The sequence below is a fragment of the Thamnophis sirtalis genome, unplaced genomic scaffold, assembly GCF_051295495.1.
Source record: "Thamnophis sirtalis isolate CommonGarterSnake01/CBP01778 unplaced genomic scaffold, rThaSir2_p1.2 scaffold_11, whole genome shotgun sequence".
NCBI lineage: Eukaryota > Metazoa > Chordata > Lepidosauria > Squamata > Natricidae > Thamnophis > Thamnophis sirtalis.
Genome location: NW_028261391.1, coordinates 70,527,717 through 70,540,488, shown reverse-complemented (window position 1 = coordinate 70,540,488; position 12,772 = coordinate 70,527,717). Strand labels below are relative to the sequence as shown.

At 40.5% G+C, this 12,772-nt stretch overlaps 1 pseudogene; it reads left to right on the top strand.

The window, feature by feature from the left end:
* Positions 1-4,337: 4,337 nt before the first annotated feature.
* Positions 4,338-6,804, top strand: LOC106552034 (chromosome-associated kinesin KIF4A pseudogene; annotated as a pseudogene).
* Positions 6,805-12,772: the final 5,968 nt, after the last annotated feature.

Here is a 12,772-nt window from a genome sequence, read left to right as displayed (position 1 = left end):
TCAATACTTTAAAATGTATTGTGCATAGAATTGTTTTAAATTGTTTTATTGTAATTTATTGTGTATGGAATATTTTTAATGGTTTCATTTTAAATTATTGTGTGTGGAATAGTTTGAAATGGTTACAGTATAAATTATTGCTGATGGAATAACATTACTTTTGTGTTTTTAACTTTGTACACTGCTCAGTCATGTATGTAAAATTGAAAGCTACATAGATGTATCAAAAAAAATAAAGTGGCAGAGGTGGTTCTCATCTTGAACTCTCCCTTAGCTTAACCTTTGACCTTTAATGTCCAGGATTTTCCAGTTAAGTATTCCTTCCTATCATAGTTTTCCATAATCCAAAATTAAGTAGAGGAATTAATTTGTCTTGATTATAATTCATCACTTTTAAAAATCCCTCTACATTTAGATTTTTTGGAATTCTTACACTTTAAAGCAATATCAACCACTTTTTAAACTTACTTTCATTTGGTATGACGTCTAAATTAGGGTTATTTATAAGCTGACTCCTAAATTACCTTATTCATACTTAACAATGTTACTCTCAATACATTCTCAATGTGTCTTTTACGCACTTCTACCACCACAAGGTAGATATCGCCATGGGAGAAGATAACCATGCAAAGAACAGAAAAGGAGCTTTGGAGAAACTGGACGTGAATTTACGTGAAGGAGCTTTTAGAGGTCCTAACAGCTTCAGTGTCAGGATATCTGTGATCCCGAATCTGTGCAATGTATTTTATTTGATAGAATATTTATATTTCAGAAATGCATATGCTTGAAGTCATTAATAGAGATTTATGACTTAGATCAGTGCTGACAAGAACTGTCTTTTCAGAAGAAAAAAGGGACAATTTCCTTTTTCAAATCAGAGTTGATCATTGTTATAAAACCTAGATGAGTTGTTTCTATGGGCACCTCCAGTTTTCTCATGGAGCTGCATCGTGTTTGCTAAAAGCCATGTACTCTAATTCCTTTTCAGAAACCTTAATATTACTGTAATGTAATGATTTTGAGGTGCAGATAAGAGAAAAATATAGGCTGCCCTGCCCACCCAAAAGGTGGGTTTCTCTGTAAAAACTACATCTGTACTAAAGCAGCCAAACACCATAGAAAAGCTTGGCTCTGGCTAATGAACCACTAAATCACAACATATAAAAGGTAATTGGCATTAAAAATGTACAGTGTTGCCAGTGTCTCAATGAATGAGGTACAGGCTGTACTCAAAGAAGAGCAAAAAAGAGAAACAAAAATAATTAGAACATCTGTCAATTTTTCTTCTTTTTGGCAGTACTACTAATTAACCTTTTTTTTTTAAGTGTTACAGATCACGAGTGTTTATGAGTACAGATGAGCTGACAAATGGAACAGGAAGAAGCCGAGGGAAGGTTCCTATTGTGATGTCATGTCCTCAACAATTTGGGCACATTCATCAGATGCATGTAGCTCTAGTCCCTTCCAGGGAATTTCTTTTGCATCTTTCCTGTAAGTTGTCATTTAGTCTGATGAAAGTTTATGGAGATTCTCAGTCATCCAGGTCAGGGTTGTTCCAAAGGTGCTTTTTAAAGAGGCAACTGGATTTTCTGGTTTTTCTTTGGAAACATTTCACTTCTTATCCAAGAAGCTTCTTGGATGAGAAATGAAATATCTTTTAAAAAAAGAAAAACCAGAAAGTTCAGTTGCCTCTTGAAAAAGCACTTTGGGGACAGTCTGATAAAAGAGAATTTGCTATAGAGCTGCAAGACTTCTGTAAGATCACTAGGTGGCAGCAATGAGTAGAGATTTTTGTCTCTGGTGCCTTCTAGTGGTCATATGGATTTTTGCCTAATAGCTGATTTTCAAGGGAAAGGGACTTTCAGAGAAAATCTGATGTAGTTCTAAGATGGCTAAGAGGTGTTGTCAGGGCACAGTCCTTCATTGTGCAATCATTCCTCTAGCATTTTGTAGCCTGTATGAGTTTCTTATGTTTCTGCTAAATTCCAGAACAAGACATCAAGACCAGTGGTGGAAAAGTCACTGGAAAAATTGCTGGAGAATTTCCTGCAAAGAAAATCACAAATATTGTTCACCCACTTCCTATGTCCATAAATTGGCTGGAGGATTGCAAAAAAGGCCTCTTGTCCTCAGTTTTGTTTGCAACAACCAGAGAAGTAGGAAGATGTCATGTCTGGCAGCAATTTGTCCTTGTGTGAACTCACTGCTTGCTCTGATGTAGAGAAGAACCATCGTCTATTTGGCTCTGTGAACTTACTGGAGACAAACAGTTTCTGAATGGTAGTGTGACCACTCAGGAATTTTCCATAAAATAATTCATGCAACAAGAAAAATGGTGGTGATGGGAAGATGGTGGATACAAAATGTTAGTGATGGACACAATGAGTAATGCCAAAAAGGCCATTGCATGGACCTTATATTATTCAGCTTCCTATCTCTCTTCATATTCCCCCCTGCAATTCTTTCCTTTTCCTGTTTTCCCCTCCCCTACATTTATTTTAGATTATAAAGCCTTCAAGTCTGAATTTTGTCTTTTTGGGTGATACAGTCCTTTGTACCTAATAAATAATAGCAAAAATTGATTATGAGTGGGACATATTGTGACTAGAGAGGAGCGAAGACCACAATGTATCTTAAAGAGATTTGATATATTTAGAAGTTGATGATCCTTTCATGGAATCAGCACATATACAGTATAACAAAAGGTATAACAAAAAAGGCACTTTGACACAATATACAGAGAAAAAAATCTGCATAATCCCTACAGGAACCCCATGGGTATATTTAATCCACCCCAGTAATTTAATAATCAACAGAAAATATGCTGAGGAATTAGTTGAGACGGCTTAAAAAACCAGACAAAAAGTGTGGTATGAAGTCAAGACACATCACTATTAACTGTGTTCTCTTTTGGAATAGGATATATATATATATTAGATTTTTACAACCCCTGGTAAGCCCCAATTATGGGAGGAAGCTAACTGCTTCCATCATCTGTCAATCGGCTCGTCACAAGAGTCCATCACAACAGAAACCCAATATTTTTACTGTTGCCTTTGTTATATTTGTGTTTTTTTATTTATTTGTGCTGATTTATTTATTTATCAGCACAAATAAACACACACACACACACACACACACACACACACATATATTTACTTAGATATTGGATTGGTATGAACTTGCTTGTTTAATATTAAGGACTACAATGTATTCTGAAAAGACAGTATTTTGGAAAAGATGAAAACTAGGATTTGCTTGGATGTGAGAAATATATATGTATCTGCGTATAGATTGATACTGCAGTGATGACACATGGAGCTCTGTGTTTTGACCTGCCTAGTAAGCTCGACTCCATATACCCGGTAAAACAGAACCCCAGTTAAGCATTTAATGCGGAGAGCAAATTCTCGGTCTAAGCATCTAGGCTAGGAACTCTGCCTCATTGTATGGTTGACCATCTGATTGGCTCCTACAAAATATCATTCACAAAAGGAACACAAATCTGGTCACCCACATAGGCAAAGTAAAAAGAGGTTGGCACAGTGGTTAGGACCAGGGGTGGGTTACGGCAGCCACTACTACTGGTTCGCTCGTGGGTGGGCTGCATGCATGCGCGCGCCTGATGTGCAATGTGTGCATATGTGCAGTACAATTAAAAATGTTCTGCACATGCGCAGAACTGAAAAACAAGATGGTGGCACCGTTGGCGCTGCCCAGGGAACCGGTTCAGGCATGGCAGACTTGGGTCGCTGCCGGTTCCAGCACTCCAGGCCACCAAACCACTAATGGTTTAGCCGAACCGGTCTGAACCGGTAGGAACCCACCATCTGGTCAGGATCCAGAGGGAAGGAGTGGTCCAGATCTATCGCATCAGAACCAACATGTAGGTCCCTGATATAGAAGATGGTAATTCACTGTGACGGGATGTGAGCATAATCTTGGGAGGCAAGAAGACGAATTGCAGCCTAGACAAAGATGAGAGCTCTCAGTCCAAAGGAGGAATGGAACTGGTGGCAGCACCTCATTAAGGGACCTTTCCTAGTTCTCTGGAAAATAAAGGCAGCGTAGGGGTGAAATGTATAATTCTGTTACTGTAACCTTACAATAAAGTTACTACTGGTATTCAGGTTTTGGTTTCCTGTGTAGTCTACCTGGAAGGGCTGAAGGTGCCACAAGCACACTTCCTTGGGCAACTCAAGCTGTGATAAGATGGAAAATGGAGCTCCTAAATCTTTCTTTAGGCTCCTCTAGCCTGCAGCTATCAGTAAAATACAGAAGGCATGTGGATATGTCCTCAGTGGCTTTCTGACCTTAAATCAACAGATGTCAATTGTGTGGTCTAATTGGCATCTCAGGTAGGAATCTTTCTTCTCACCTTTTGTATGCCTTAGTGGGAAAGCCATTGATCCCACATTTGACACAAATACTCTAACACTGAAGCGTAATCACCTCCCTCATAATTGGGAATCATGAGGTGTGTAAGTTGGGATGAACATGAATCTTCAATTTTTTAATGGAAATATGGAGCTTTTGACTTGCAGTGGGTGGGAACATTTTCACAAAGAGCAAACTATCATTTGGGTAAGAAACTTGAATTCCTCTAGTTGTTGCTGATCTGCAAAACTTAGCAGTCCCACTCAGCATAACCAATAATGGGGCATTCTGGGAGTTGAAATTCAGCTGATTTCATAGGCTTTATGATGATTGATTATATACTATCAAGCCCATATTAATTCTTAGTGACTAAATAAATTTCTCCAGCCTGATTCACAAGGATTCTTTGGTTGATAAAAATACCCAGGTTTCTCACTACTTCTTCCTCCAATGGAAAGTAAACCCAATAATATTATTCCTGGAATTTGTCACCATTTGGGAAATTGGGAGGCGCCCGAGACATGTTGCATGAAATGGGGGTCGTGCAATGAATCATGCACAAGATGTTGACGTGCGAATAGTTCACAGTCCTTATGCCATTTTGTGAGCAACAATACTAGGGTGTGTCTCAATTATCCTAGAGCAGACTCAATGATTTACGTGCGCTCCGTCAGCAAGTGTCTTACTTGCCGAGGTAGCAGCATTCTGAGTCATGATGCATTAATCATGCTTGGAATAAAATGTGCTTATAGTCCCACCCAAACTTTCTCAGCCTGGTGCCTTCCAGATATATTGGACAATGTTCCCATAATCCCTTAGCCCGTTCGGCCATTGGTTATGCTGACTGAGAAATTATGCAGATTGTAGTTCAACATAAATGCACAGCACAATCACTCCTTTAAAATAACCCTCTTAAAATTGGGGAATAAACCACTTTACTAAAGATATCTCCTGCCAATTAAATGGGTTGCTATTGGGGAAGAGGGACAAATAATTAAGGTATGGTAGTTTTAAACACTTGTAATATTCATACAGATGTGGAATTATTGTGGCACTCTTAATTGGCACACAAATCAAATGAATGATGATTCATTTGATCTTGAGGCTCTGGCTCGGAAGCTCTCCCAGAGCGAGCGCCAGCAGGAACCCATCCAGTGCCAGTTTCAAATCAACATCCAGAACTTGGAAGGGCAGGTGGCCAAGCTGCAGAAGGAGAAGGAAGACTTGGTCCTCGCCCTTCAGATGACCAAGAAAGACATCAGCCAAGCCAAGCTGAGCGAGTGTCACCAGGAATGACTGCAGGAGCTGGAAGGGTTGATGACAAAGCTAAAGATAAAGCTGAAGGATCAATACAAGCTGCTGAAAATGAAAGAATCCAGTGAGCAGACCATCTCCAAACTCCACCAAGAGATCCGGGCCACGAAAAAGCAAATGAGGTTCAGCTCATTTGGAAGTTGAAGGAAGATGCTGAGAAATTCCGTAAGTGGAGGCATCAGAAGGACAAGGAAGCCGTCCAGCCGAAGGCCCAGGATCGCAAGCAGCAGCACGAACTGGTCAAGCTGGAGCAGGACTTCCAGATGTAGGCCACGTTCCTTCGACAGAAAGCAGAAGAAGCCATGGCAGCTTAGAAGCGCTTGAAGGAACAACAACGAGCAGCAGCGAAACAGAAAGATGTTCACAACTGGGGATTTGAACGCCTCTCTGATGAATAACTGGCTGGTGAATGAAGTCAAAGTCCTCGTGAGCATAGAAGAAGCTTGACATCACCTGAACGACCTTCTGGATGACTGGAAAACTTTGGCCAAGGAGATCATTCGGCTGAAAGAGAAGCATGAGACTGGGGAGGCCCTTCTGTACAAACACAGGAGACGCACATTTTCCTACAAATCCATGGAAATCAGCCATTCCATCACCAAGCAGATTGAGAGTTTGGGGACCAAAATGGAACCCAGCTGCGTCCAATTTGCAGATCTGCAGCAGAAGTTGCTGGACGCCAAGACCGATGACCAGGCCAAACATTGCCACCATGTCAGAAGCCAAGTGTGCCAATCAAGTACCCGATTGGTGAACTGGTCACCTCCAAAGTGGAAAATGGGAAAGTAGGAAGCCACCTTCAGCAGAGCAAAACCACCTGCGCTGAAATGCATTAGATGCTTCTGGAAGAGCAGAAGGGGGCTGCCGACCCGGAGGCCGAATTCAGAGAGGCCGCTGGTCCAGGTGGAGCAGGAGTTCCAGGAGAAGATTCTCTACCTGCTCAGCCAAGTCCAGCAAATGGAGGAAGCTGAAGAAAGGCTGGAAGCCTCAACTTCCAAATGGGAAGAGCAGCTTCTGGAAGGCCTTTGGTTCCGGAGGATTGCCGGCGTGAGGCAGAAAAGTGTCAGAACCTGGACAATGGCTTCTTGGAGGGGCTACTCAGTGATGAGCTGATGGGGGATTTTCGAGACCCCACCCAAGTGGCCTGCGGGGACACTTTCTTTCAACCTTCTGCAGTCACACCCACAAGAAGGATGTTTGAGAGGTGGAAATTTGGATGGTGGACCTCTGTCTGGTCAGCGAGATGGGGGTCCCAATTTTGGTGGAGACGGACACCGCCTGTGCCAAAGGAGGTCCTGCAAATGTAAACAAGAGGTTGAGGGTTCAAGGCCAGGCAGGTCAGACTGGAATGGCAGCAAAGGAGAGGAGAACGCAGCACCCAGAGTCCTAGAAGACCCCCCCACCCCCACGCATCCACAACTGGCAAACGCAGGACTCCAGGTTCCCTAAGGCTGACAAAAGTCCAGGCCTCCCGGGCAAACCCCCAACCCCCGCCCATCTAGCCTGGTAGCTCACGTGCTCATTTGTTTTATATAGTACGTATTTTTAAATTTAGATGCATTTATTATGCATATTCTTTGTTGATTTGGTACAGCATATTATTTATTAAATGTATTGAATATATATTGTTCTTATTATTAAAATTAGATTTTATTCATTAAAAATATTTTATTTCTTATAATAAGGGCATTTTTTTGAGACCTGACACCCCATGATAGTGTCACTTTAGGGCAGAAATGGGCAATGTGCCCAATCCCCTTTTTTTCCCTAGTCCTGAAAGCTTCCTATGATCATAACATATTTTGGTAGTATGGTTTCCTGTCAATTTAGGCTTCGGGACATACAAAGATCATAAAGTAGGGTTGAAGAAAGACTAATATGATTTAAAACGAAGAACCTCAACCAGCATATAATCCATGGAAAATGTAGGCATCATCTATTTTCGATCACCATGCTTCATTTCTCCCTATGAAATAGAAGTGTAGCTCCGTCCACCAAGGGATGGCTGACCCTATTCTGGACATTTGGTGGTTTATGATGAAAACAGTGATACGAGAAGAGTCAAATCTTCATATAGCAAAGAAGGAGCCGAAAAGAAAAGCTTTGGAGTAACAATTCTATTAGGAAAAGGAAACGGGCCTGTAGCCAGGAATTATTGTAACTTATTATTATTATTATTATTATATACTTTATTCATTAAACATGAAACTCAGCCAACTGAACATTCAAAAATGCATTACAAATACCAGTGACTGGTGCTAATGGTTGATACAGCTCGCTGCCAGCATCCTAGGTATCAACCAAGGACCTTCTTAAAATATAAGATGTTCCAAGTAGCGCAGTTTTTGCAGTTCCGCTGGTGTTATTGCAGGAAGCTGCAATTTGTTGATGTATCTTGTAAAATTCTTGGACATGGTGCCAAGTGCCCCGATGACAATGGGTATCACTGTTACATGCTTCATCCATAGCCCTGTAGTTTCGATGGCCAAGTCATGATATTTCATGATTTTTTCTAGTTCTTTTTCTTCGACTCTGGCATCTCCAGGAACAGCGATATCAATAAACTGTACACCTCGGCCCTCTACAGCCATGATATCTGGCGTGTTGGGCTCCAAATGACGATCTGTTTTTATTTGAAAGTCCCACAAGATCTTCACCTTCTCAATAACTTTTTCCACTTTATGTTCCCATGACTTTCTGGATACAGGTAAATCATATTTTTTACATAATGACCAGTGGATTAATTTAGCAACTCGGTTATGTCTAGCTTTGTAATCAGTTTGTCCGATTTTGCTGCATTCACATATTAAATGTGAAACAGTTTCGACTTTGTTATTGCAAAGTCGGCAGTTTGGGTTGTCAGTGGATTTTTGTATCTTCGCTTTCATGGCCTTAGTTTGTAGTGCTTGTCCTTGAGCAGCCAGTATTAAAACCTTCTGTTTCTTTCTTGATGGTTCCCATCTTAAGCCATGTCCATGTCAAGTTGTCATCACATTTCCCTTCAATGTTTTTCAAGTGCTGTCCATGCAAAGCTTTCATTTTCCATCTATTTAATCTGTCATCTAGCTGTTTTTTCTTTATATTCTGCCTTTGTTTCTGTTGTTTTTATGCTGTTCTCCATTTTCACAGCCTGCTGCAATTTTTCTGTACTTTGGTTCACATAATCATTCAAACTTTGTTTTTCTTCCTCTACAGTTTGATGGATTTGCAACAGCCACCTGCCCCCTATTTTTCTTTGCAGGTACAACCTGTCGATGTCACTTTGTGGATGTAATCGCATCGCGACCCCATGGACAATGTGCCTTCAGGCCTTCCTGTCCTCTACCCTCCTCTGGAGTCTATTTAAGTTCACACCTACTGCTTTGGTGACTCCATCCAGCCATCTCATTCTCCTAATTTAGATAGGATGTCAAAAGAGCCTCACAAGAAGTGGCTCAGAGATGATCACAGAGAAAAGCACCACTCAGAGATGATCACAGAGAAAAGCACCCCTGCTCCATACCCTGCAGTTCAGTGAAGGAAGAAGATGAACAGGCTGTTTAAAAAAACAACAAGCCAACACTTCCACGCTCCTTTCTCCTAATGTCAAATCTGTTGCTTTGGATTTAAGGGAAGTGGAATGATGGCAGATTCTTCCAATCTGTATTGAGTGTCTTTTCTAAACATGGATTAAAGCTAAGATTACAAACCTCCCAGAATACTGGGACATGAAATTGTTATTCCATGCATCACTCTGCTTGAGAAGCACATCCTTCTCAGCAAGCCCTGTTCAAAGAAATTACGTTTGGAGCATCTATTTCCTGACCAGGATGCTGCTACCGGCAAACAAAATAGCCTGAATTCCTGAAACCACCAAAAAGATTGCCAGTGAAGATTCTGAATGTCTAATCAAAGTAGAAAAGAAAAAGAAACACTTCTGACTTGCCCAGATTTATCCTGGTAGTAAATTAAAGTTCTTATGTTCCTGCTAAAGGAATCTGTTTAGAAAATCAGAAGATGCATTCTGCCAAGGCAGATTTTTTTTACGCATTTCAAATAATGATCCCGTAAACGCATCATGCCTTTCAGTCCTTCGTTGTTGTTGTTGTTTTTTACATTCCAGGTGACACACCATTACCCTTTACAGTTTTACATTCCATTGTGGATATCTAAATTGTAGGAATAGTATGTAAACGTATGCAGATTATAGGAGCCGTGGTGGTGCAGTGGTTAGAATGCAGTACTGCAGGCTACTTCTGCCAGCTGTCAGCAGTTCGGCAGTTCGAGTCTTACCAGCTGAAGGTTGACTCAGCCTTCCATCCTTCAGATTGTTGAGGGGGGGCAATAGGCTGACTCTGCAAACCACTTAGAGAGGGCTGTAAAGCACTGTGAAGGGGTATATAAGTCTAAGTGCTGTTGCTATTTCTGGCCCTTCAGCTCATGTATTCCTTCGCAGTCTATTTGTTTGCCCTGAACTGGTGTCTCAGAATACAGGTAGTCCTCGATTTGCAACAGTTAGTTTAGTGACCATTCAAAGTTACAACGGCACTGAAAAAAGTGACTTATGACTATTTTTCACACTTACGAGCGTTGTAGTATTCCCATGGTCGTATAATTTACATTTGGTTGCTTGACAACTGGTGCATATTTATGACGGTTGCAGTGTCCCAGGGTCATGTGATCAGGTTTTACAATCTTCTGACAAGCAAAATCAATGGGGAAGCCAGATGCATTTAACAACCGTGTTACTAATTTCACAATTGCAATGATTCATTTAACAAATGTGGCAAGAAAAGTCATAAAATGGGGAAAAACTCACTTAACAAATTTCTCAATTAGCAACATAAATCCTGGGCTCAATTGTGGTCATTACATTGAGGACTACCTGTACCTTAGTGATGATGCAAAAATATGGAAAACGGAATTCCGGTACTGAAATCATAAACTCATTTTTCCTTGGGTGCGATTCGCACTAAATGCAACAGGAATTGCATGCATAGACATGCCAAAGATTGCACTGCTCAGTTTTCCTTTGGTTTAATTTGAACGCACATGGCGCATGCACACCCGCCCACTTCAAGTGGGCTTTTGATTCTTACCCTTTAATGGCTAGTGGGTTTCAGTTAATTCCACAATTTAATCGTTGTGTCCCAATGAAAGAAGTTTCCTTTTCAAATCCCTTAAAACCAAATTAATAAATTAGCCTCAACACATCTGGCTACATTAGTGCTTGTTGAAATAAAGATTTCCCAAGGTGACAGCTTTGCTTCTGAAGAAGACTTGAGAACAGTGTATGGGGTACATAGTTTTCCAGAAAGGCCAGTATTTCCCAACAGCTGTGCATAAAGATTTCCCAAAGCTGTGCATAATGTAATGCTTAGACTCACAAGGGAGTACGTATCACATTAAGCAGACCTCGCACCAGCTGCAGAAGGCAAGCTAGTAACGGCATCGCGTAATGGTTCTGCTAGCCGTAATTTTAGTATCTGTTCTATGTGGGTTGTAAGGGATAACAAGAGCCACTGATGAATGCTACTGATGATGGTTTCCTTAGGTTCAAACTTTCAGTATGTCTTATTGGAGAACTTGCTAGTGAAACCAAGTAATGCATTTAATAATTGGCATACAGTTCAAAGAGAGAGAGAGAGAGATGCCGGATCCCCAATTTCTGTCCATCCGATTTACTTGTAGGTCAATTGCAGACCAGAATGAAATCTTTGGTAGATGGTTTGTAGCCGGCTCTTTGATTCTTCACCAGAACCTTCAAATGACTTTGAAATATAACACAAGGAAAAAGATGTTTCATCAAAGAAGGCAGAGAAGAAGTAGAGAGCTGGAAATCTCCCAGGAAGTTCCAGACTGGCACATGCCAGTCCTATGGGTTTGTCCTATAGCAGCTTTTCTGTTATACTGAATACTTTCCTTAGAATTTACTTTATGTGTGTATAGTTTAGTTTAGTTTAGCTTAGTTTATTATTTGTATGCCGCCCTTTTCCCTGGGGGGACTCAGGGCGGCTCACAATCAAAAGGGAAGGGGGGGGGGACAGACTTTTACATATAAGACAGTACATGATTAAAAACGCAACATTCATACTATTCGGGCGGGTTGCAATCTTTAGCCCCAGGCCTGACGGGATATACTTATTACCCATGAAAATACACACATTGATAAGATTTCAGAAAAAACTCTAAATATCAAGTACTTTGTACAACATAGGTCATAGTAGGATAGAAGAATACCACCTATGGAAGTTAGGAACTTTTTCACTGTTTTTATAAGCATTCTAGAAAATAATATGATTTAAAAAGAAGCAGTCAAAATAATCATCTTAAATGTGGTGGGTCTTTTTCGTTTGAAACATGTTCCTTGTACATTGTGCTCGTCCTTATGAGCACAATTAAGCCCCAAATTTCTCTGGGTAAGCAACACAATTGCTAAGTGGGTTTTGCCCCATTTTATGACCTTATTTGCCACAGTTGTTAAGTGAATCTAGCTTCCCATTAACTTTGAGTCTTTGTTTATCAGAATGTCACAAAAGGTGATCACATGACCCCGGTATTCTGTAACTGTCATAAATGTGAGTCAGTTGCCAAGCACTAAATTTTGATCACATGACCATGGGGATGTTGCAACAGACATCATGTGCCATACATAATATTTTTCAATGCCCTTGAAACTTCAAATGATTGTGAAATGAACTGTTGTAAGTTGAGGACTACTTGTACAGCAAAGTTCACAATAATTTTGGTCCACTGGGATGTGGAACAATGTTAGGATGTTGGATTAAGGTTTTGGAAGTCCATGTTCCCAGTGTATCCTCAGCCTTAGAGGAAAATGGAGAAAGTGGGGGAGTTTTTTTGTTTTAATTTTACTACTGAAGCATAATAAACAAAAAGAGCCACAGCGGTGACAGCACAGTAAGAAACTCCGTATGTTACAACGATTCAAATAAAGTGAACAGATGGAGAGAGTGGAAAAGGTACCAAGAACAAAATAAGACCCATATGATATTAGCACAAAATTAATTCAGTCTTGATACTTATTATTTTTAAATCTATGCAATACTATATTGAAACATATTGCTCCATCGTCTTATTTTTA